The sequence below is a fragment of the Nymphalis io genome, chromosome 2 (genome assembly GCF_905147045.1).
Source record: "Nymphalis io chromosome 2, ilAglIoxx1.1, whole genome shotgun sequence".
Taxonomy (NCBI): domain Eukaryota; kingdom Metazoa; phylum Arthropoda; class Insecta; order Lepidoptera; family Nymphalidae; genus Nymphalis; species Nymphalis io.
Genome location: NC_065889.1, coordinates 4,388,292 through 4,402,992, shown reverse-complemented (window position 1 = coordinate 4,402,992; position 14,701 = coordinate 4,388,292).

Genomic DNA, 14,701 nt, shown 5'->3' with positions numbered 1-14,701 from the left:
CTGATCGCTGAAAAACTCTAATCACACGCGTTTAATGGATACTATTTGCAATTTATATTACAAATATGATAATTTCGAATCATAATAATATTATTATCCACAATGTACTCGGTAAACTAGAACGTTTATCGAGCGTTTCCGTTCGCGGTATCGTTCAACTTTTTAGTATCGATTTCTGGGAAAATGTTTTTTTAATAATCGTTAAATTTTTGTACTTTCCGGTGCGGTTATTCTTTTATTAAACTATTGTCAAATAATGCTATTTAAATTCTGAGAAACTTAATTTTATCAGAATCACATATTATTCCTTATTTGTGTAACTTTAAAGTATTTTTATTGCTTTCAATGAATGCTGTAGGTATATAAAAATACAGTGTCCGTTACATTGTATTTTGTACAATGTAAAACAAATAATTTTAAAAATATATATTTGTATTAAAACTATAGTTCAAGTAAATCACACAATACTACACTTTATATATATATATATATATATATATATATATATATATATATATTCATAGATGTTATTTTGGTTTTGGAAAATATAATTCTGATCACGATAATGATACAAATTACAAAGATGTTAAGAAAATATCTACTTGAGTGTTTGTGTACCTAGTCGATGAGTAATATGATATCATTTTATCTGCACTCGCTTCTCTCCCTTCGCTCCCGCCAACGCGACGTCATCAGGAGGGATAGCATTGAATTTATATAAATTCTATTAAAAATGTTTATTATTGTATTAAAATAAAATGAAACAGGTAATAGAACTTTATTCGAGTAGCTTACGAGCATTATCAAATCGTCATTCGACAAGATTAATAATAAAAAGCAACCACCGTTTCCTAAATGAACATAGACTCTACCGCGAGGTACCGGGGACAAACTCAGGTCAATACTATTTCATATCAATCTCAAGAGAGATTAACCAATTGCATAGGAGATATTATAGTGCACAGGTGTGGGATGGGAAAGCAATCTGACACGACCGGAAAGAGTTCAGGTGCAAGACCAACTGCTTTACGTGGCAAGGGAGTGTATACACTTCCAACTTCCATTTTATATACATCATATTACATTATTATATATATCCTATTTTATATACATTATACATTAAATTATTATCAACGGTTAATATACCTTTTTTAGGACTGTATATTCTTGTTGGCTCTAGTGGCCTCTACAGCGTCATCTTGGGAGCCACATAAGGGGCTCAAGAGAAACGGACGTCCTAAGGGTGCCTCGTGTGAGGCTGGACGCCTTTAAGGTCGGGTGGGACGTTTTATTTAGCGGTGTAATGCTAATATAAAATTAATTGCTATTGAAAATGTACTTCAATAGTACAAACTATAATATTTATAAAAAAAATATCTAATAAGCTTATCGCGCCACCTACTGTAAGTTCATGGTACTGGCACGTGCCAACAACAACTGCACAAACTAACAACTCATTGGGATGAGCAAAGCGCGTACGCATCGATACGAACAATAAGACACACTTCTTCTAAGATCATCATATATAAAAATTTACAAATATAAATTATTTTAATGATGATGATGATTTAAATGCTTTGCATTTGAGTTCCTCTTTTAGGCAGCCATCTTTTCCTGTCTTATATTATACATGTTTTTCTTGTCTTATAACTCATTTTACACTTACATAAACTTAACATTAATTTAAAAGATAATTATATAGTGTGAATGAATAAAAATCATAATTGAAAATTGGTTTAATAAAATAAGGTGTTTGCGGACGGTACGGTAATTGCAATAATTACTCATTATCAGGAAGCCGGTGGCGCACATTAATTTCGAAGCGTTTTTACTTGTAGCTTAACAAATACTTTTTTAATTGCCCTGCTCTTTGTTCCACCTAGATTATTATGGGTATGATGCAACCGTGGGTAATACAGAGAGATCAAACAGTTTTAATCGTCGTGCAAACATCTCTCATGCGAATAATATGTAACTTTGTAGCGGAGAGTTTGCGTGCTTACCGTTTAATCAGAATTCTCTCGTTATTAAGGGCAAGAGTGAACGTTATCGGTATTGTAACATCATACATTGTTGATGTTAGCGAACCGTCAATTTGCTGATAACAGACCGTTTCCTTTGGGTCTTATTAGATTATACTGGTCGTTTCGTCGTAATTCGCTGTTTATGAGAACGTTTGCTAGTTTCATTCTTTGTTATTTTGATTACCTAACCACTTGGTTTTAGATCTTACAATTAGATGTTACGTTAATAGCGTAGCAATCACTAATACTGCAGTTTCTTGTATATAACTACTAGTTGCCGGCTAATTGGATTGTTGGACGTGATTTGAAATTTGTATTGTATATGAAACTATGAAATTTAAACATACATCGGTTTATTATACAAATATTATGCAAACGTAATGAATACGGATGTACTAATAGAATTATTATATTTTACCATAAAAAAAAAACAATATAATTGATTTATCTGTCCCAAACAATTAAGATGATCTTAATATATACAAATTTAAAATTAGCATTAAAATATAATTTAAGTATATTATTTTTATCTTTACATATTATCACCGAAACGCTAGACGATGACGTAAATATGGCTATGACGTATGTTGTATTTTTGTAACGAACAATGTAATATTTAAATTTTTAAATGCTTAGAATGTGTAATGTGTTTGGCATTAAATCCGAATCTTCGAATGATATTTTGAAATTTTATTTTATGTACATATGTAACATAACACTGCATGTATTTTACTTATTAAATCAATATTTGTACAAATAATTCATTTAAACTACAATAAAAATAGCAAAACAATACCTTTAGTTTCTTGTCTTTGTTTTTTTTATTAACTAGCTGTTCCCGCGGTTTCGCCCGCGTATAACTTAAATTAATCACTAACGATACGAGCAGAATTATAATATTTCAGTATATATAACATTTTTATTTTCGTGGGATATTAGTTTTTTTTATAGTATAGGTTGGCGGACGAGCATATGGGCCACCTGATGGTAAGTGGTCAACCAATCCAACCAACGCCCATAAACAATAGCATTGTAAGAAATGTTAACCATCGCTTACATCGCCAATGCGCCACCAACCTTGCGAACTAAGATGTTATGTCCCTTGTGTCTGTAATTACACTGGCTCACTCACCCTTTAAACCGGAACACAACAATAATAAGTACTGCTGTTTTGCGGTAGAACATCTGATGAGTGACTGGTACCTACCCAGACAGGCTTGCACAAAGCCACCAGCTACCACCAGTTAGTATTTATTGGTTTTCGTATACCTTCGCAGGAAACGGTGTCCTTTTAAAACTAAAAGGTAAATCTGTAAAAAATATCTTTAAAAAATAAGTACTCATTATCAAGTAACCGACTAAGTATAAATTTAACAAAATAATAAGAAAAAGATATATGCGTTGACGAAATTACAAGGTTATTTACAAACCAAAAACAAATGCTTAAGTATGTGTATTCAAACAACTTATCAACTACCTGTTGAAATATACACAAACAGTTATACAAAGAACGTTTGGCAAAATTTAATATGATTTCTCTTCGGAGTAGGCGCGAATTGTTAGAACTTAAATTCCTACACAATATAATTAACTATAAGTTAACCAACTCAGAATTAATTAAAAGAATACTGATATCAGTTCCGTCTAGGGCACACAGAAGTACTACCGCAAAATATTTCATACTCCTTGCGTAAAGTCTCATATTGGTAAACAAGCTCCCTTAGTCGGTTGTGTAATAAATATAACAATATCGTTAAATCAATTCCGGACATTGACATTTTTTGTGACTCTTCCTCAATCTTTAGAAATAAGTTACTTAATTATTTTATAATGCATGATTAGTTTTAATTAATACGTTTAATAATTTTTAATTATGATTTCGCCGATTGGTTTTTTATTATAACAATGACGTTATTTATTATTTAATTTTGACATTTTTAAAAATTACTGATTATTTTTTTGTTACTTTTAATTTGAATTTGATTAGATGAATCTAGAAGTGCTATGTACACTTGTAATTGACATGCATATTAGATATACTATTATTCTTTTATAAATTAATCTTTTCAATGCTTTATATGTATGTTGTAAGTGTGCTATTAAATAAATAAATATGTCAAAATTATAAAAACTACTAAAATTTGTCTGATCTTATTTCGATATCGGTCATAAGAATATATGCCATGTTATAAACAATACAACAATAAAACGACTACGCAATAATGCATTATGCGTAATTCGAAAAAATTTGATTACCATAAATAAGGTTACAGTAAGTCAACCTTCATAGATAGATATATACTATCGCGGACTTTTTTTAGAGGAATAATTCCGTCATACATTATTGTTGCATAACTTTAACCATTTATGCAGCGCACGCAACTGAAGCTCTCAAAAGGTATCTATTTTCCAGTTTTTGCAACATTTTTCATTGATGCTCCACTCTTATTGGTCGTAGGGTGATGTTATATAGCATAAAGCCTTCCTCGATATCATATCAACACAAAAATAATTTTTCAAATCAAACCAGTAGTTCCTGAGATTAGCTGGATCAAAAAACAAACTCTTCACCTTTATTTATTAGTATAAATATAAATAACAATTTAATTTTGTTTTTATCGAAACAATACCGCAAAGACATACACTTTCTTACCTTCTCCTCGCAAAGTTACGTTTTTTGTCTATCTACAAAAATTAATGGACTAATATACCGGTTTATTTTAACGATTTATAACTTAATATATTTATTTGTAAAATCACAAGAGTAGTCTATCTATGTATATAGTACTACCGTAGTACCATAGCCATACTCCATGTTAGTTGTACCCTTGTACCTTACACTTAAGGTTTCTGATTGCCCCCGGATGAAATCTTTGCGTATGTATTTGTATATACAAAGAAGAACTCTTCGTTGTTTATTGCTTTACAGCTGATAATGCAAGTGAATCTTGATGCTTTGTATTAACATAATCGAGTAACGGGTTACTACAAAGTATCAAGTGCACTCGTACAATATACAACTTCTCCAATAAAGATTTATAGATTTAAAGACTTTGTCATCTTATTATACGTGTTTGCACCTGTACAAAAATACTATTTTAAAACTATTTTTCGAGTTGAAAATAGTTCATGTATTCTATTATAACACATTAGAAAGTAAACAATTTTTGTAAACATTAGTTGAATACTTATTCAAAAAATTACATGAAAATGTACACAGATTATAAGCCTAGTAATTCGAACAATAGATATTCATATGACATTATAATTTGTAAATAATGTGGTGACGCTATAATCCCGATTGGAAAAACAAGCTCTTTGATGAACTGAAGCGAAGACCTACTAATCTTTAATTATAATTTACAATATAACTCATTAAAACGGTAATAAATTAAATCCCATAAGAATTAACATACAAGAATTTTACACAATTTAACCCGTTTGCAGCAAACAGACAACTTTCATCAATTAATTAACAATCCTTAATCAAATCTTTATATAATTATTAAACGTGTTTGTTTTATCATAAACGTATGCAAAACATAATCACTAGCAATTCAATTATAGGAAAGAAATATGAATATTATGCAATAGATGTATCACAACTAGCATTCGGATACTTGGGTTGGGCAATCGAATGACTTAGAGCGTGAAAATATAATGGCAGGCTGTGTAATGTGCATACCGATTCTGTAGACCGTACCGTTAATTGCTTTCATTTAGTCTACTTACCGTGTTTTAGTTTTTGGTTTTATATATTAAGGAAAAAATAACTAAAATTCTTTTTGCTTGAATTTTCTAAAATATTTATTAATTGAATAATATTTAAATAATGACATTATAATACTGAGCTTGTATTGTATCTTTTGGTTATATATATTTATACAAATCAAAATCTTCGATACAAAATCGCTACTGCTCACTTGTAAAAAATCTACTTAGTAAGAATCAAATATCAGATAAATATCCTTCAATATTCAGAATAAAATAGCTTTAATTTAATTTTAATCAAATATTAAATAAAAGATCTTGAATTTAGCTACCAAATTCTAAGCATTCACATGCAAGCTTAGTTATATATTAAATGAAATAATTTAAAACTAACGAATTTATTAATAACAAAAACTTAAGGTATTTAATGAAAATAATGTAAATAGGCCCACTCGTGGTAACGAGGCAAGCGTTAACTTAACCATTAAATTATTCATACATCAGTTTCAATTCACGTGATGTATGAAGGTAAATTCAAATAAGTATGCGTAATAACGGCGTAATTGTATAAAAATTGCATAAAATCCTTTATTGTTAAACAAATATTACTATGAGATACATGTTCACAGCTCCTGAATTTGTAAAAAAACACCCAATTATTACACCATACACCCAGACACCCGTCATTTTAATTTCACATTTTAATTTACACAGATTATTTTAGATAATTAATCAAGAAATAGATTTTCGACAATAATTTCGTTCGTAAAAACGTTATAAAATATAATAATACTAATATATATGTATGTATATTATACGTAAATACGAAGGAATATATATTTACGAACGAAATTATTGTCGAAAATCTATTTCTTGATTAATTATCTAAAATAATCTGTGTAAAATATTATCTATTATTAATTTTTATACTTTTAAATTAAAATATAAATTCAATGTTAATTAAAATTATAAATGATAATATAATTAGTTACAAAACCGCATCTAAAATAAATATTTAAATAATGTTAAAATATAAATAACTTGGGACGTCATTAAATTCAATGTTTTTTCACGAAATGCAATTAAAAATACAAAATGTAATGAATTAAGATTACCATTTCATAAACAAAATGTAATTGCATGCAAAACTCTTTCAAATCGCAACCCAGATCATTCACTTTATCAAAATTACAAATTTAAAATTTAATTTTAAAAAGCGCTCAGCGTTCGCTCAAATGCTCGGATAACTATAAAATTACTGTTCCATGCCGGAAACTTGGCAGACGCGTAGAACTCGCAACAAAATAATGAAGCAAAGTCATTATAAGTGGCGAGATGGTCACGATAAGCCGGCTGTTAGAGTAAACGCGCTTTTTTACGTTAATTAAACTTACTTTTGTAAACGATGATGGTCTCATTATCTGCATTAGGCAGCGCCGTCGCTCGTACCCGTAGTGCTTTTTACGCAACGCTGACCGCGCGGCTGTCGAACGAGCTACGCTGCTCATGGATTGATATATATAAAAAGATACGCGAGATTTTAGATTTTTATGTTCCTTAGTAAATAAAGGTTAATAAACAAGTTTTACTGAATATAGATAAGTATTGTTCTTACAAAGATTTTGTTATTTGAGAGATCGACTGTTCCCAAATATGGAAACTTTAATCATAGATGAGTTTATTCACTTTAAAATTGTAATGTTTGAAAGACAACAAAGGCACAAGAAACGTTCTGCAATTTACAGTCATTAAAAAATAATAAGTTTTGTAATTTGATCTTCATAGAACAGTTTAGTTGTAAACGATAAATTGTGTAATAATTATGTAACACTTGTTTCACATCTATTTATTCTCTATTCTATGTTTGCCTTTCGTGATTAGTGGTAATATATTTTAGTATTGGATGATTAATTAAATAAAACTTTATTGGTAATTAATAAATTACCATTATTAAATATGGCAACATGCTAACATATAAAAAAGCACTTAAGCTATTTAATCATTTAGTTAAACTGACAAGTATTAGTTCTTCTAACTACTTTATAAACAAGAAATACATAAAAAATGTTAATTCATTTGTAAAGACACGCAACACCTTGTTTTGACAAATTCCTTCTAGAATACATACTATATTGATGTAAAGACAAAACAACCAAGTAACAAAAGTTTCTCTTATTGTAAAATTATTTCTATTATTTTTTTCATCGTTAAAAAATTATATTAATTAATTTACAACATAAATTAATTTCGATCTCGAATTACTCGTTAAAAATTCGTTCACAATAGATTTTACAGTCACCGCACACACACGCACACACGGACGGCGTAATAAGTAATAATAACCCGAGATGGCGGACAAATGACAAAAACTATCCACTCCACGACAATCTACTTCCATTTATAATGCTATTAATAAAATAATAACTTATAACATTAAAGTATAATTCCGCAACTAAATGCACATTAAATGTTATTTTATTGACAAAAAATTGCCTAGTATGATCGTTTTGATATTTTTTACATTGTAAGTAGTTATTTTATCATTACCCACTCACCTGAATAATACTCGCTTTAATAATTTATTTTTTTAATCTTCACTACGTAAAAATAATGAACTTATATTTTTGTAAGAATGCCGTGTTCTTAATTAACTTTAACTAACAATAAAACAATTTAAGTAGAAACATCGTAACCATTAAACATTATTTTAAATTATTTGGTAAATGTATTTCATTTAATTTAGTGTATGTATTTGTAATCTTTAGTATTGAAATGTTTTAATAATACACATATGTATACTTATATTTTTTATAGTTTTTCTTTGAGTGATAGATTTATTTATCTTACCTTTTGTACTTTAATTTTGGACGGCTTAAAAGAACTCGGTGTTGAAATAAACAGTGATTAACAGTGTGATTATTGCAGCCTACTCGAATTAATCTTGAAAATTATACTTGGTTAGACAATACCTAATCTATAATATACTAAAGATCGAGGTACCAGTTTGACGTATTAATTACAAAAGTAATCGTCACAATCTTAACTACTTTAAAGCAAATAAAACTTCATTTTATCTATAAATTATCCTAAATAGAGTTTATTCATTCATTCACGGCTATATATAAAAATTCCAACAATATTTTCACCCCATTTTTCGTTACAGTGTGAAAACAAATTCGAACAACAAACAGAATTCGATTATAATCGAGCAACTAGACTCGTCGGGGGAGGCAGTCAAGGCAAGTAGGGATAAACATGGCATCAGTCTACTTATTACGTGGCGCGTTAGTATGCATGGGCTGGGACCCTGCGAGCCCTGCATTATGAGCTATACATAAACGACTCTTCGATTTACAGGGTATCTAGAATGCAATCTCGATTCGATTCGTATTTAGAATTGTAAAGTTTATATATTGAGAGAGGTACGAACGGAAGAATATTTATATTTGCAATTTTTAGATATGTTGTATACAATATACAATGGAGATATTTTAAAACTTTAATACATTTCACAACTTTTAATTTACATACAATGTTTTTTATGTAGACTTTCTTAAATATGATGTCTTATATATTTATATATATATATATATATATATATATATATATATATATATATATAATTTTTCGTACATGTGAACGTCACTGAACTCCTAAACGGCTGGACAGATTTTAATGAATGTACTTAAGTAGGTCAGAGTCGAATCTAAACCATCCTGGTTTAAACCTAACCTGGTCTAAACCATACTGGTGGTAGGGCTTTGTGCAAGCTCGTCTGGGTAGGTACCACCCACTCATCAGATATTCTACCGCAAAACAGCAATACTTGATATTGTTGTGTTCCGGTTTGAAGGGTGAGTGAGCCAGTGTAATTACAGGCACAAGGGACATAAAATCTTAGTTCCCAAGGTTGGTGGCGCATTGGATATGTAAGCGATGGTTGACATTTCTTACAATGCTAATGTCTAAGAGCGTTGGTGACCACTTACCATCAGGTGGCCCATATGCTCGTCCGCCTTCCTATTCTATAAAAAAAAAAAAAAATCCAGGGTTAGGCGGCCCTACGATCGGTAAGTCAATAAAATTCTTTATTCGCCCGTACGAAGTCGGGACGGGCAGATATAGTATTTGAAATAGCTTAATACTCAAATACTCATATTATGTAGTATGTACTCAAGTAAATGCGAAAGAAACTCTGTCTGTCTGTCTGTTATGATTTAATGAAAAACTAAGCCACTGTACCGATTTTAATGAAATTTGCTTTAATAGATAGAGCCCCAGGGAACAACATATGATTTTTAATAATTAACATCTGAAGGTACAACAACCCCCTCTAACACGTGGGCCAAGCCGCGGGCGTAAACTAATGTCATATATTTAAGAAATATATATATTGGTGTACATGAAGGAGGTTGACTAATAAGTAATCAAACTCTTTTTATGTTTCAATAATATGATTATGCTGGCTGTTTTATATAAATGATAGAAAAGATATTACATTATAAAAGGAAGAAAAGGAAATCTATTAAAAATGTAACTCTTAACATAATATTAAAATAATAGGTACCTGAATTAATTGACGTCCCAAATGCTCATTAAACGATCATAACTATTCACGTTAAAAAACATTCACATGGCCGGTCTAATAGCATACAATGAGCTGTTTCTTACAAACTATTTGAAAAAAACTATGAAATAGGATGACATTCCGAAGTTTTCTCAGAGACATTTCCTTAAATTAGACTATTATTAGTTGCCGATCACGTCGTAGGATGCTTTTAATATTGAATTAGGGAACCCTGTGGTTATGTCGCCCTTAATCGCCCCTGCGGCCGCGGTTCTGTATTAACGTTATATCCACAGACATGTAATGGCATAAGTAATAATAAAGTCCCAAATGACACAAAATATTGTCAAATTATAGGCTCTGAAAGCATGAGTAACCACTTACAGGGTCCGCCGTTGATCCCCGCTGTAGCGTCAGCATTGACCACGTATTTAAATACACAATATTTTATATGTAATATGATGTATGTATTTACTGAACATACAATTCTCAAATAAAACAGTATCGGTAGTTTAAGATACCATTAAAGTTAAAAATTAGTTAACACAATATCATTACGAATTTAGTTGGAAAAAAAATATTATACGAAAAAAAATACTGAAACTCAAAATAATACTTACCTATTTATAATTGTGTGAAATTTAGATATAATATTTTTTTAAATTATGTTTTTTTTACACTTAGTATAATTTTACGTCGCTGCGATCCTTTCAAGATAATTATGACTATATCAACAGTACCAAGACTGGTCAGACCTTTGAAAACGGCTGTGTCATATTATTTTAGTGGATGACGCCGATCGCATATCTAACAGCTGCAACGAGTCCTTTTTGATTGTAGTGTTTATCCTCGATTCGAATCGATTTCATACGATTTATTTCGAATGATCCAATCGTAAACTAATAGGAGCGATCTCGATATATTTTCGACTGACCGATGATTTAAATGGTACGTGACGTGCTTATATGGAATATAAATCGTTTGATTCGCATTATGCCCATTCGGATTATTAAATGCTCGATTCTGTGAGAATTTTTGATTATGAGAACGCGAAGGAATGTAAATAAGCATTTTATCTTCTTAAGAATAATATATAATTACGTTTTGTTGATGATTTGATGTTCAATAAATTTTATGCTGACTTTATGTAAAAGCATTTTTTATTTAATTTAAGTAATTGGAGAAGCTACAACAATGTTATATTTAACGTATAGAAAAACTAAAATGATCTATTTTAGGACTGGTATAAATACAAAGTAAGTTATAGGTATTATAGTAATTATTGAGACAACCCGTAAATGGTCAAACAGTTCTCTTTCCTGTTGAGTAAAAGATTGGGGGGAACTTTTTAAAACACGCTGACTGCTGGCTGAAGAATACATATGTGACAAAATTTCATCCGGATGTCTTCACAACATTTTTCTTAGAAATCGTTAAATAAATTATTAACAAATTCATGACTCGGGAAAGCTTAGTGGTCATGGCATTAATGGTTCTAGTTAAAAAAAATTTTTTTTTTCAAATATAGTGGAAAATGATTCAAATCAATCCCAAAAATTACTTCTCTGAGATCTTATGGTTATAAACATGTAGTTAACTACTTACAAGAAAGTAAATTTTTGATGTATCTAATTTATTTATAGTGTGATAACCTTTTATATTTTTAGGTACATAACAGCTCTTGGATAAGGGTTCGGCGACAATATTGGTATTCCATTAAAAGTATTAAATCATGAACAGTAAATTTAGAAATATTACGAACGGGTGCTAAATATATTGAAAAACTGCCTCTAAAGTACACACTGCCGATATATCGTCAGCACGATAAAACGTTACACAGTATTTATTTAGTATCGACTGATCAAACGCAAAACTTAGTCCTGTGTCAATAAAAAGGTAAAAAATAAAAAAAATAAAACAGAATTCAAAATAGAAACGCATATTTCTAAATAATAGCTGCACATTTTAAGACAGGTAACTATGTATTGAGTTATAATTGTAACTATTATTAATTCCGACGCCAAAAGTCTATAATACGTTAAAACTTCTATTTAAATCAGGTAAATTGACAAAAAGACAGGATGGGCACTTTTAACACCGGAAATGAATCGCTAAATATATCAAAATTGCACTATTATACTCACGCCCACTACCGAAACAAAGGTACCGACTCACTATTCATTAGAACTAGTAATGTTTGTAGGGATATATTATTATTTTTTGGCTAATTTTCTGTCCTAATAACCGTAACCTTTTCGATAATGTGCGGAAACGCCCGAGGATACAATACCATTCATAAAATATTTACTATATCCTTGTTATAACTTATAATCGAATAAAGGTTATTGACCACATAAGGACATCATTGTGTTTTTGAGTAAATGAATAACACGAGTAAATAAATTAATTGAATTAAAAATAATCTTTAAAAATATTTCTTTTAATATCATCTACCGACGTTCAAGCCCGGCTTAACATTTATAAGTAGGAAAGTAATAAATAAGAAAGCGTGTGCGAATGTGCATACCATTATATAAAACCGGTGGTGTTAGTACTCACTGTCAACTGGACATTTGGTGACAAGACTTTCAAATATGCGTTTTATACTATTCATAAAATGCTAATACAGCTAGTTTCGTATTTGTTCTTACTAATTTTATAGCTCGCGGCGGTGATTTGAGAGGCGGCTAAAGCGTGTTATTAACACTAATTAGCATCTAAAAAATTGAAGATATAGCTATAGGTATGTTATTTTGTACACGATACAATATTATGGTTATACTATTTATAAGATAAGTGACTCTATCTAAGTAAGATGCTAATGGGATTACAGCTATTATATTTAAGTCTAATCGCTCAGTCGAGGATAGGAGAGTCTCGGCAACATTGTGAAAAGAAAACGGATATTTAAAATTGTTACTATAAAACGCAATAGGCCAATAGATTTATCGCGTTCACTTCCTACGGTGCTAATAACCAAAACAAACAATCACGATGAACACAAAAGGAGCAAATAAGCCTAAAAAGCGCTAATATAAAAAAGTGTGCCCGTTTTTATAACGCCACAAGTAAGTGTGAGGTCGAGGCGAGGAATGTTGGCGCCTGTCTGAGTACGTATACCTGTCCGTTTATCAATGGACCGTGGACAATAAGACTAAAAAGAAAGAGTAAAAAAATATCAAAAAAGCGCTTCATCAATCCATTGCGTCCGGCAAGGGTTGTCGCGTACACTCATTCTAACGATACCTTACCTAAGTTCGTTTACACATTACATTGTTATCTGGCGTTTCCATGTACAAAATTATACTTAATGTTCGTAGTTAACAAACGGTTATCTAAAACAATAAACCTCATTCTATACCAGCCGATCACTTTTCACGTCACCTGCGATATTTTCTATGTCACGAGTATTTTCTTATCCCATATTAAAACAGCATCGAAAGAGGCATTCTGCTAGCACGTATAGGCAATAAGTTTCCGACATTGTCACATGTAGGCTCGCCACCCCGGCGTGGAGCGACGTAAATATCCCGAGTAAAGCCTAACACAACTCAAGATGAACACGACAAAACTGATAAGAACCGCCGCGCCTCGCCCGAGACATCCCAATTTAGTGCCGGCCCGCAGATAACGCTATTATACAGCTTTTAACTATACTGACGATACGCTAAATGTGTTTAAAATCACCTTATTGTAAAGTTTTTACGATAAAAGAATGTGTATTGAGCTTGGATATTTAACGATTGCTCATTTTATTCGAAATTAAGTAAATTGATAAACATCAATTTTTAGTACATGTATACACGCGTAGGTGTATTTTTTAGTAAATAGTTAACATAAAGTATAAATAAATATTTTATATAAAACAAAAATATTATGTACAATACTGTACATAATTGCTCAAAAATCAGAAAAACAGACGCGAGAGCAATTCTATCAAGGTTTAATTTCGAAATAAGTTTTCTAAAGAATTGATATGTCAAATTTTTTTAGTAATAAAAATAAATAACAACTATAACAGGCGTTAAATTCATACATTTTTGACTTCCCTTTATGTCCTGCTTACATTCATACTTCACCATTTTTTTTGTTAGCAGAAGTCATCTCATTGTAGAAAATTATAAATTTGCTTTTGCTGTCAATACAATCTGATCGCCTACACGCCACAGCTTACAACGTCTGAAACAAGGTTCTTGGGACACACTGTTATGATATTTACGACATTATACTGCAATTGCCTTCGAATTGATAAAGTGTAACCTTGAATTGTTGAACAGAAGAAAATTCTATTTGTGGAATTCAAAAAACAAACTGTTGACTAATCATACCCGTATTTCAGTAACAGCCTGTGAATGTCCCACTGCTGGGCTAAGGCTTCCTCTCCCTTTTTGAGGAGAAG